Below are 12,700 nucleotides of genomic sequence, written 5' to 3'. Positions count from 1 at the left end.
AATTCACGAGCGGTTGAGGGGAGAAACCCTCCAAGGTCCTCTCAAATATTAACACAGCTGATTTATTTTCGTTTTGGTAAAACCATGGTACTGGTGGAGAGAGTTTGAAGATTGTGACTTTAGTCTTTCATTGGTTATTTTGGAGGAATTTTCTGCTGTTCTGGATGGTGGGCAGTGTAAAAATCCCAGAATGGGGAGAGGTACAGAGCTGAGTATGGTTAGGGATAACCTGTGGAAAATTGGGGATAACACATTGTGGAGCTGGATGAACACAGCAGGCCAGGCAGCATCAGAGGAGCAGGAAAGTTGACATTTTGGATCAGGATCCTCCTTCTGAAATGAGGAGAATCTTTCTGAAGAAGGGTCCCCACCTGAAACATCAACTTTCCTGCCCCTCCGATGCTCCCTGGCCTGCTGTATTCATCCAGCTCCACGCTGTGTTATCCCCTGAACTCCAGCATCTGCAGTTCTTGCAGTCTCTGTAGAAAATTGGCCTTCGTTCTCAGACAGTTACAGTAAGTGACAAAACAAGGAACATTCCCAGAAGAAGGAATTCAAATTCTCAAAGGGCCATTTTTTTGGACGCGAACTCTCATCCTATGGGCGATGAATCAAAGATTGGGAACATGGAGCCGAGGCCTGGGTAAATTGGAGAGTTGATTGAATTCCAGGGAAGAGGAGCAAATCCCAAACCTCACCAAAAATAGCAGGATTCTTCCGTTTGGAAACAAATGTGGATTCACTTACAGTTGACAAAAACAAAATCCCACCTGGATCCGTGCCCAGATCTTTGTGTGCATTTGGGAATGAAGGGGTGGGGAGTGGGGAGTGAAGACCATTCCAAATTGGTATCGGGATATTCCGCACGGCGAATAGCCTTACCCCCCTGCAGACTTCACAACTTGGAAACATAGTTCGATACAACATGATACATACACGATTTTTTAAAAAATACAAGCTTGTCATCAAAGTTCTGACAAAACAGTTTCCTACGTTGAGCTGCGACCATTCAGTGCTCTCCCTTCCCAGCTGTGTGAAATACAACTCAGCGGCTCCAGGCTGGAACTGGCAGAGGGTGTCAGGAACTTGTGTCGATGCTGGGGCAAATACGCTTTTGCTAAAGCTGATTTTTAAAAAAATTAGGCTTAACGTGAGTCGGCAGCGGTGTGCAAATTTTCCCAAGCAGAACTTGTCGCTTTCTTCTTGTTTAATAAACCCAATCTCTTGTCTCGAAGACTTTCGCTTCCTATCTCCTGTGCAATTCTGTGTGTGTGTGTGTGTGTGTGTGTGATTTTACCAGGCTTTTCCTCCTAAATGTTTCTGAATGCAGACTCCCTGGGGGTAGAAAAAAGGAGGGGGGTACTTCACAGCGTCTCATTGGTTGAGACTGTTGAACCCAATTTAAGACCGTTGACAAAGATACATAGAGAGGGAGAGAGCAAGACCGCTTTCCGTATCTGCAGAGCCAGATAGCAGGTTCTTCTGACCACGGGCTCGGTGTAAATTACCCAGACCATCTTATAGACGTTAAACGCCGTTTGTTTGCAATTACCCCCCCCCCCCTTCTCCCTCTCTCTCTCTCTCTCTCTGTGTTTATGTGGGAGGGGAACGTGTGTGGACCTCCCTCTCTTGGATCTACCCTCATCATCCCTCTCTCTCTCTCTCTCCCTGTCTCTCTTTAGTCCTGAGTATTGAAGTGCGGCTCGGAGGCAGAGTAGTGTAGCCGTAGCATTGACGGTTCCTTGTGGCGAATTCTTCTCAAAAGCAACATAAAATGCATCCCCTCTGCACGGCTGTGTGAACACATTCCAGCATATCACCACGCAAAGAAAAGAAAGAGAGAGAGAAACATCCCATGCAGTTAATGAGGATTTGCTAACTGCTTTTCATACAATCAGTTGACAACGAGTAACTGAAGCTGATCTCTTTTTTGAGGTAGGATTTGTTTAAAAAATACATGTATAAACATAAATTCGTGGTCGTGTGCGGAAGATTTTGGAATGTTTTAATAATGTAATCCATGTCGGGCTCGTTTTAAATTGAAAACAAAAAGGCTACACTTAATATGGGAAAAATTTTGTGGTTGAATGAAAAATGATTCCTCTTGAATAACCATAACATGAAAACCAATTGTGTTTTCTTTTTATTTTACATGTTTAGACATTGAAAGAAACACACGCACGCACACATACACGCAGGCACAGAGACTGTGCTATTGCATCTCACCATTTCTGTTGTGATGAATCTCGCTGGGACTACAGCGGAATTTTTAGCAGTTGAGCAATTTCAATCCGCTAGACCGGGACTGGGACTCTGCTTTCCAAATCCTCCACCCGCACATCCCCCCCCCATCTGCGCCGGCGTTGGGGGGGGGGGGGGGTTGGGGCGGTGGAGGGAAGTGGAAATGTCGGAATGAAATGTCAAATTGGTCCCATTTTAAACGATTCTTGTTTGGAAGGTGCGTAGTGGAGGATCTGTGTAACTAACCCATGAAAGGGTCAGTTGTCTACAGTAAATACATATTCGATCAGTTGTGTTTTAGGGTGTGTGTGCGTGAGAGAGAGGGTTATGGGGTCGAACTCTGTTTTGATTCGAAACAATCAACTGCTGTTGTCGACAGAGGTTTGGGCAAAGTTGCGAGCCTAATAATCGTCCCCATCGGAACTAAAGTGCTCTGGATTGCTGAGAAAATTGTGCGGGGCTTCTGCTGACTGTGAGTGAGTTTTGTACACTGAGAACCAAAATAGAGTTGGCGGGGAGATAATTTTTTGTTTGCTTTTTGCTGGGTAAATGTCAAATTAAGGTTTAAATCCGGAAAATAGACTGATAAAAGTAATGGAGCTGACAAATTCAGCAAATTGATCAGACCAATTCACTGAGGAATTATGAATGGACGAGATTTGAGGAAAGGAAACGGTGAAAGGAACAGATGCTAGAGGAACACATTTTTAACGGGGTACCGGTAAATGTTGGAGAGCCGAGAGAGTGATGTGTGGGCGGGTGCCATAGAAAAAAAAGGCATTGGGAAGTGCGAGAGGCTAGTAATTTTAAAGAAGGTTTAATTTTGTGAAATGTATTTCAGAAAGGTGGGAGATGCATTATTATTTTTGAGGGAAGTGTGGAGATGAGCAGGGGAAGGAACAGAATGTGAAATCCTGAACAGAAATTTCACAGTCTACACGATGCGAGGACTTGAAAGCAAAATAAACTAGCCCGTTGAAGAAATCATGAATGAAAGACGGGAAAGGAATGATGAGAGAGAAATAGATGGCGAATTAATAAATAATGTAGCGATGCATTAACTGGGAGTACAGTAATTTCAGTGCAGTTCCGGAGAGGAGCTCCCTACCATCGCCGAACTATTGTCCCCGAACGTAGCGAGTCAAACTGGAAAGTGAATTCACATGTGGTACCTCCGACTACATATGCAGGAAGACAGAGGTCTGATTGTGTTTGGGGAGGTGAGGCGGTGTTGAGACTCTCTGCAAAATGCTACAAGACTCTACTGTGTTAGAAATTGGGCGTAAACCCGAAACGTCGACTTTCCTGCTCCTCTGATGCTGCCTGACCTGCTGTGTTCCTCCAGCTTCACTCTGTATCGACTCTCACTCCAGCATCTGCAGTTCTTAGTGTCTATCCTCTCCCCCCCGCAGTTACAATTACAATGAGAACGTAATTTTGAGCTTACACTCCGATAAACGGTTTCGAAATGTTGACACAAAATGTTCGTGTTAGATCACGTTACAATACTTAAGCTGATGGGGAAAAGATATCGTCAAATGTTCACCAGCTCACGTCGCTTTTTCACCATCCATTACACAGCCAGCGATCGCGGTGTTAAAACCGATCTTAAAAGAAACGGTTTGAAAGGTTAAAATGATGTCCTCGCTCTGACCCACGTTCCAGTTCATTCAGCAGCATCTTTCAGATTCAAAATGGGAGAAATACTTTATCTTAAAGGGTTTAGGGGCAAGGGGGTGGAGGTGCTAATTGGGCAGAAAGAGGGTAGGATTCAAGATGGGCGGAATGGCTACGTTCTGGGCTGAAGGATTCTGTGATACACAATAGAACAGCAAGCACATCGAAAAATAAAGGATTGAAGATAACCAGGAACTCAATGAGTAAGAGGTGCAAGAGCATAGAAGGAGTTTGTCTTGATTTTTATATGTGTGTGTATACACACATATATATACATATAATTTCAACACATAATTAATAACAAACAAGTTATTAATTTAGGCGTCGGGGTATTGTGACTTAAACACTTTTCACGGCAGTTTTATTTGTAAAATACAAGAGACACGAATTACTATTCTGTTGTATTCAACATCTTTTGTCCCGCCCCAGCCTCACTGTCTTGTCGGACAGAAGGGGTAAGATTATAAGTTTTGCCTGCGTGTGGAGGAGGTGGAGAAAACGGACACGAGTACAGGATTTTTGTTGGCGGAGTACTGTGTGGAATCAGATGTCAAAATTGCTTTCTCCATCCAGTTTAAGCATAGTAGTCACTAGAGGGCACAGTGACTCTATGAGATACTCCATCCCCATTCTGCCAATGGTGACTCTGAATCACAGCCCGCAATATCTTAACACTGGGTTCGAGTTCTGTTGGGCTAGGGTAGTTCGTTAGCTGGACCGGAGTTCTGTTGCGGCCTCTGAATTGCCAGCTCCTTATTCTCGCTTCCCCTGAGAGAGATAAAAACGTTTAGAAACAGGAGACAGCGTGAGGGAAAGCCCATGTCTGTGTTCAATCTCTTCGGGAAGAAAATGCATGAGCAAGAGAATAAGTCAAAAAAAGGGACATATCCAGGTTACTAGATTACCAGCAAAAAAGGCATTTTACAATTAAAAAAACCCTAAGCTTTTTGAGTTGCTATGTAAAAGCAGAATGAGCAAATTGTGTTTTTGAACTAAGATGCCTCTTGTTTGGTTTCCCTCGCATGTCTGCTGCACACACTGGATTGCGGTCTCACTAAACTATTTGTTTAACGTGTAACAGGCGACCAGGAACTGGTTGGAAAAGTTTCTCATTCTCCCGGCTCTGCCAGCACTTAATAAAAAAACAGATCAGGAACATTGAAGGCTCTATCCCCCTGAGTTGGTGCCAATGGGAGGTGCTGACATTCTCATTCCCTGAGCCAGGCTCTGGAAGGGTTAGTCTCAGAGAGAGAGAGAGAGAGAGAGAGTGTGTGGTCAGCAATAATGACAATTGGGCTTCGGAGTAATGCGAAGCCTCCATTGTTGAACCAACCTAGACTCAACACCTACAGAAGCCAGAGATAGTGGGAACTGCAGATGCTGGAGAATCTGACATAACAAGGTGGAGACCTGGATGAACACAGCAGGCCAAGCAGCATCAGAGGAGCAGGAAAATTGACTTTTTGGGCCTGGACCCTTCGGCAGAAATGAAGGGTCCCTTCTGAAGAAGGGTCCAGACCCGAAACGTCAGAGTTCCGCTCCTCTGATGCTGCTTGGCCTGCTCTGTTCATCCAGGTCTACACTGTGCTACCTACAGGAGCCAGCAGTGCACTGTAGATAATTATCCCAGAGATGCAATGGCACATGAGGCCATTTAGCCCATTGTGCCTACATCAGCCCATTAAACAAACATCATTATTTAGAGCCAATCTCCTGCTTCCCCACCACCCCCAAACCCTTGCACATGATTTCTATCCAATTAATTACTCAATGCCCCTCTTGAAAGCCTCAATTGAATCTTCCTCCAGTACTTTTCCAGGCAGTGCACATCAGACCCTAACCACTCGCTGTGTGAAAAAGCTTTTCCTCACTTCACCTTTCCTTTATTTGCACGCCACTTTAAATCTATGTCCTCTTATTCTTGGTCCTTTTCATGAGTTGGAACAGATTCTCTCTATCCACACTATCCAGCCCAAAATGGGCCAAATTGTTGGAAAATGGAAATAGATTAATAAAATCCATCATCATAACTGAACCTTCTCATTCCTGGAACCATTCTTGTAAGCTGTTTCTGTGCTGTCTCTCAATGCATTCACATCTTTCCTATAATGTGGCACTCACAACTGTAGACAATAGTCAGCTCAGGTTGAACAAGTGTCTCACGCAGATTCAACATCATCTCTTGGCACTTGTATTTTATGCCCCTATTAATAAATCTGTCTGCTTTGCTTGTGATTCTCTCTACTGACTGATCAGTTCCAATGATCTGTGCACATATATATATCCAGGTCAGTCTGCTTCTGCAGCCCCTTTAGAATTGCATCCCTGATTTCATGAATAATGGGAACTGTGAATGCTGGAGAATCCAAGACAATAAAATGTGAGGCTGGATGAACACAGCAGGCCCAGCAGCATCTCAGGAGCACAAAAGCTGACGTTTTGGGCCTAGACCCTTCACCAGAGAGGGGGATGGGGTGAGGGTTCTGGAACAAATAGGGAGAGAGGGGGAGGCGGACCAAAGATGGAGAGAAAAGAAGATAGGTGGAGTGGAGAGGAGAGTACAGGTGGGGAGGTAGGGAGGGGATAGGTCAGTCCAGGGAAGGTGGACAGGTCAAGGAGTTGGAATGAGGTTAGTAGGTAGGAGATGGAGGTGCGGCTTGGGGTGGGAGGAAGGGATGGGTGAGAGGAAGAACAGGTTAGGGAGGCAGAGACAGGCTGGGCTGGTTGTGTGGTGCAGTGGGGGGAGGGGACGAACTGGGCTGGTTTAGGGATGCGGTGGGGGAAGGGGAGATTTTGAAGCTGGTGAAGTCCATATTGATACCATTGGGCTGCAGGGTTCCCAAGCGGAATATGAGTTGCTGTTCCTGCAACCTTCGGGTGGCGTCATTGTGGCACTGCAGGAGGCACATGTCATCTAAAGAATGGGAGGGGGAGTGGAAATGGTTCACGACTGGGAGGTGCAGTTGTTTATTGCGAACTGAGCGGAGGTGTTCTGCAAAGCGGCCCCCAAGCCTCCGCTTGGTTTCCCCAATGTAGAGGAGGACACACCGGGTACAATGGATACAGTATACCACATTGGCAGATGTACAAGTGAACCTCTGCTTAATATGGAAAGTCATCTTGGGGCGTGGGATAGAGATGAGGGAGGAGGTGTGGGGGGCAAGTGTAGCACTTCCTGCGGTTGCAGGGGAAGGTGCCGGGTGTGGTGGGGTTGGAGGGCAGTGTGGAGCGAACAAGGGAGTCACAGAGAGAGTGGTCTCTCCAGAAAGCAGACAAGGGTGGGGATGGAAAAATGTCTTGGGTGGTGGGGTCGGATTGTAGATGGCAGAAGTGTCGGAGGATGATGTGTTGTATCCGGAGGTTTGTGGGGTGGTGTGTGAGAAAGAGGGGGATCATCTTTGGGCGATTGTGGCGGGGGCGGGGTGTGAGGGATGTGTTGCGGGAAATGCGGGAGACGCGGTCAAGGGCATTCTCGACCACTGTGGGAGCAAAGTTGCGGTCCTTGAAGAACTTGGACATCTGGGATGTGCGGGAGTAGAATGCCTCATCGTGGGAGCAGATGCAGCGGAGGCGAAGGAATTGGGAATAGGGGATGGAATTTTTGCAGGAGGGTGGGTGGGAGGAGGTGTATTCTAGGTAGCTGTGGGAGTCGGTGGGCTTGAAATGGACATCAGTTACAAGCTGGTTGCCTGAAATAGAGACTGAGAGGTCCAGGAAGGTGAGGGATGTGCTGGAGATGGCCCAAGTGAACTGAAGGTTGGGGTGGAAGGTGTTGGTGAAGTGAATGAACTGTTCGAGGTCGGCTGGGGAGCAAGAGAGGGCGCCGATACAGTCATCAATGTAACAGAGGAAGAGGTGGGATTTGGGGCCTACACTTGCTCCCACACCTCCTCCCTCACCCCTATCCAAGCCCCAAGATGACTTTCCATATTAAGCAGAGGTTCACCTGCACATCTGCCAATGTGGTATACTGTATCCATTGTACCCAGTGTGTCTTCCTCTACATTGGGGAAACCAAGCGGAGGCTTGGGGATCGCTTTGCAGAACACCTCCGCTCGGTTCACAATAAACAACTGCACCTCCCAGTCGCGAACCATTTCCACTCCCCCTCCCATTCTTTATGTGCCTCCCTGCAGTGCCACAATGATGCCACCCGAAGGTTGCAGGAACAGCAACTCATATTCCGCTTGGGAACCCTGCAGCCCAATGGTATCAATGTGGACTTCACCAGCTTCAAAATCTCCCCTTCCCCTACCATATCCCAAAACCAGCCCAGTTCGTCCCCTCCCCCCACTGCACCAAACAACCAGGCCAGCTCTTCCCCTCCACCCACTGCATCCCAAAACCAGTCCAGCCTGTCTCTGCCTCCTTGTGCTCCTGAGATGCTGCTTGGCCTGCTGTGTTCATCCAGCCTCACATTTTATTATCTGCCTCCCTAACCTGTTCTTCCTCTCACCCATCCCTTCCTCCCACCCCAAGCTGCACCTCCATCTCCTACCTACTAACCTCATCCCACCTCCTTGACCTGTCTATCTTCCCTGGACTGACCTATCCCCTCCCTACCTCCCCACCTATACTCTCCTCTCCACCTATCTTCTTTTCTCTCCATCTTCAGTCCACCTCCCCCCTCTCCCTATTTGTTCCAGAACCCTCACCCCATCCCCCTCTCTGATGAAGGGTCTAGGCCTGAAACGTCAGCTGTTGTGCTCCTGAGATGCTGCTGGGCCTGCTGTGTTCATCCAGCCTGACATTTTATTATCCCTGATTTTATATGGTCTTTCAGTTTTATGATCAAAGTGCATCACCTCACACTTCTCTACAATGAACCTCATTGATCACTTATCCACCCACTGCACTGTCTTGAGTTTTGGAGTTCCGCACTTTCCTCTTCACCATTTACAATTTTCCAAGTTTTGAGCCAATTATGTTGGGTTAATTCAGTTGTGAAATACATGGAAATGCAACTCCCTCCCCGCCATGTTTCCCTCCAAGCACTCACCATCCTGACTTTGAAATATTTCACCATTCCTTCACTGAAGCAAGGTCAAAATCCTGGAACACCATTTCTAACAGAATTATGGAGTACGGTATCCCCTGCCACTATGATGGCCTCTGGGGTCTGTATGTGACCTGACTTCTGGGATTGGTGTCAATGCACCTGGGGTGAGGTGTGTGTGAGTGTGTGTGAGTGTGTGTGAGTGTGTGTGAGTGTGTGCAGCTCACAGAGAATGTTGATTTGTGAGTTTTCCTACACCCCAAATGGTTCAAGAAGGCAGCTGACCATTATCTTCCATGGGGCACTTAGGGATGGGTGATAACTGCTGGCTGAGTCAGCGATACCTACACCCCACAAAGCCTCTTGACTCTTGGTTACAATCATCCCACTGCTGTGCTCCTTCCTTGTAGCTCTGAGAGCAGTGCTTCCCAAACCTGTCCCCACTGTGGCCTCTATTTTCAAGTCTAGAAACGATCAGAACTCCTTCGTGAGAACTGGCTGGAGGGAGACAGTTGAACCATGAGTACAGGGTGATGGAGGGACATTGTTGTTGGCTAGAGCTCTTGACTCCAAATATTCCTCACACTTGGGGTTTTGACCCCCATTTTTTGAAGGCCTGCCTCAGAGCTGCTCTCTGAGCCAAAAAGCCTATTGATTTGTCTCTTACTAAGCTGTGAAGGCCTCACCACCTCAAAATCTCTCCCATTCCTTAACCTCCCACCTTACAATCCAAGTGGCAACTTAATAAATTGATTCATTCTCAACTGACTCAGGCAATCGGAGGAAGTACTTTTCTGTCTTCAAACTTGCTATGTTCTCCATAATGTAAAAATATAAACATGAATTAAATCCTTCACTCCAGTGGAAATTGGACCAGTGTTTCTGGGATGATATTTCATCATTTTGATGCCATTTGAATTGGTGGTTGCTCGAGAAATATTTGTCAAAAAAAACTTCATCCCTCAGGACAGCGATTAGGATTGGAATAATGAATCAAAAAACTTAATTTGAATTGCTGTAGGAAAGAACTAACTATCTGATTAAAGGGAGCTTGAACACAACTCAGGTCCTTATAATATTAAAGCAAAATACGGTTGATGCTGGAAATAAAATTCGAATGTGCTGCAGGAGAAACTCAATAGGTCTGGCAGCAGCTGTAGAGAGAGAGACACACAGAAGGTTGATCGCATGCCAACAGGTTCAAGAACGGCTTCTTCCTTGCTGTTTTTAGACTAATGAAAGGACCTCTCTCATTTCAGATCTAACGTTGAGCTTGCTTTGTGCACCTCCTTGTGCAGCTGTAATCCTGTATGCCTTGCTCTGTCTAAACACCCTATCATCTGTATGTCCCTGTTTGCTATGATCTGCCTGTACTGCTCACACAATAAAACTTTTCACTGCACTTTGGCACATGTGACAACAATAAATCAAATCGAAGAAACAAAGCTAATATTCTGAGTCAAGTGTGACTCTGCTTCAGAAGAAATATTGGAATTCAGAGTGTTACCTCTGTTTCTCTTCCTGCTGATTGTTTTTAATTCATTCAGGGGATGTGGGCATTGCTGGCTGGGGGTCAGCATTCCCTGGCCATTCCTTAGTTGCAGTTCGCCACCACCTTATCCAGGGTAACTAGGATTGCACAACAAATGTTGGCCCATCCAGCGATGCCCACATTCCAGGCGTGAACAAATGTAAGCTGCTGCTCGAGCTGCTGAGTTTCTCCAGGGCACTCTGTTTATATTTAATCTCCATCCTTTTCAAATCAGGTTTAATTTTAAGCTGTACAGTAATAGTTTGTCATCTGAACTTGCCCTGTACTATAATTAGTAACATAACTGATTCAGAATCCAGTGGGTGGTTAGACAAGCCAATAACAGCACAGGAATACAGTATACAAGACTGAGAGCAATCATTGTAATTTGTGCCAAAGGATAAGAATGTCACCTGTAGTATTCTTTCCCTCATCCACTGGTCTCATTCTATCCTGAATCTCACATCCTTCTGTCCTGCATTATTTCCCACCCCCCCAAAAGATTCAGCATTGGAGCACATGCAGCATCTGGTGAAGTGGAGATGGTGATATTATGGTAATATCACTGGACAAATAATTCAGAGGCAAAAAACAGAAAGTGCAACAAAATCTCAGCAGGTCCGGCCAGACCTGTGCAAGAAGAGAAACAGAGCTAAATCAGATGGGTCCGTTGGTCTGAGAAGTGGCACATGGAGTTTATTTCAGATAAATGCTGCATTTTGGTGCTGCAAATCAGGGCAGAACTTGCACACTTAATGGGAAGATCCTGGGGAGTGTGGCTGAACAAGGAGACCTTGCAGTGCAGATTCATAGTTCCTTGAAAGTGGAGTTGCAGGTGGACAGGATAATGAAGAAGGCGTTTGGTATGGTTGCCTTTATTAGTCAATGCATTGAGTATAGGATAAAAACCGAAAGAACTACGGATGCTGTAAATCAGGCACAAACACAAGGTTGCCGGAAAATCTCAGCAAGTCTGGCAGCATCTGTGAAGGAAAAAACAAGAGTTAATGTGTGTGGTCCAGTGACTCTTCCTCAGAACCGGACCGGAAATGTTAGCTCTGCTTTTTCCTTCACAGACGTTGCCAGACCTGCTGAGATTTTCCAGTAAACTTGTTCTTGTTCACTGAGTTTAGGAGTCAGGATGTCATTTTGTGGCTGTACAGGACATTGGTTAGGCTGCTATTGGAATAGTGCATGCAGTTCTGGTCTCCCTGCTATAGGAAGGGTGTTGTGAAATGTGAAAGGGTTCAGAAAAGATTTAAAAGGGTGTTGCCAGAGTTGGAGAGTTTGAGCTCGAGGGAGAGGTTGAATAGACTGGGGCTGTTTTCACTGGAGCATCGGAGGCTGAGGGGTGACAACATAGAGGTTTATAAAATCATGAGCGGCATGGATGTGGTGAATAGACAAAATTTTCCCTGGTTGGGAGAGTCCAAAACTAGAAGGCATAGGTTTAAGGTGAGAGGGGAGCGGTTTAAAAGGGACCTAAGGGTCAACCTTGTCATGCAGTGGGCCAGGTGTGTCTGGAATGAGCTGCCAGAGGAAGTGGTGGGGGCTGGTACAATTACAACATTTAAACAGCATCTGGATGGGTATATGAATAGGAAGGATTTGGAGGGGAATGGGCCAAATGCTGGCAAATTTAGATTTGTTTAGGCTATCTGGTCAGCATGGATGAGTTGGACTGAAGGATCTGTCTCCATGCTGTACGTCTCTATCACCATATGACGCTGTAAGTCCAGTTACTGTTCTTTAGAGCTGCAGTTCTTGACACAAAACCTTAACTGTACTTTCTCTCCACAAAAGCTGCCTGGCCTGGTGAGTTTCTCTAGTGGTTTCAGTTTTTGTTTCTGATTTCCAGCATCCACAGTTCTTTGTTTCATTTTAGCATTCTAGAACCTCATGCTTGGGTGGGGTTTAAATTCAGTTAATAAAATCTGGAATCGAAAGATAAATCTCACTGATGATACCCGTGAAACTGTCATTATCCTAAAAGGTTCGGTAATCTGCTGTCCCTACCTGGTCTGGCAACTTGAGACTCCAGACCCAAAGCAACATCTGAAAATGAACCTTCCAGCTCAGTGAGCAATCTCACATCCAGAGCAATGGGATTGTTATTACCTGTCCTTTGAAATGGCTGAGAAAGCCACACAGTCCAAAGGCACTTAGGGATGGGTGAGAAATGACTGACCTTCCTAGTGATGCCCATATCCCATGAAAGAATAAAGGTAAAAATGTAAGATCACACGGTGTGAAGC

At 46.0% G+C, this 12,700-nt stretch overlaps 1 protein-coding gene across 5 annotated transcripts in view; it reads left to right on the top strand.

Annotated features, from left to right (window-relative positions):
* Positions 1-1,481: 1,481 nt before the first annotated feature.
* The window catches only part of cdh11 (cadherin 11, type 2, OB-cadherin (osteoblast)), a 236,601-nt gene continuing 225,382 nt past the window's right edge, over positions 1,482-12,700 (top strand). For 2 of the 5 annotated variants that reach the window (XM_059651779.1, XM_059651776.1), the window contains exon 1: positions 1,555-1,935. The gene's annotated coding sequence lies outside the window, so the exon portion shown is untranslated. Of the gene's footprint in view, positions 1,500-1,553; positions 1,936-2,569; positions 2,714-12,700 lie in introns of those variants that run through there. The other 3 variants (XM_059651777.1, XM_059651780.1, XM_059651778.1) reach the window with 3 other exon arrangements.

The sequence above is a fragment of the Stegostoma tigrinum genome, chromosome 16, assembly GCF_030684315.1.
Source record: "Stegostoma tigrinum isolate sSteTig4 chromosome 16, sSteTig4.hap1, whole genome shotgun sequence".
NCBI classification, from domain to species: Eukaryota; Metazoa; Chordata; class Chondrichthyes; order Orectolobiformes; family Stegostomatidae; genus Stegostoma; species Stegostoma tigrinum.
The sequence above is the reverse complement of the archived record's forward strand: the minus strand, read 5'-3'. Positions and strand labels throughout refer to the sequence as shown.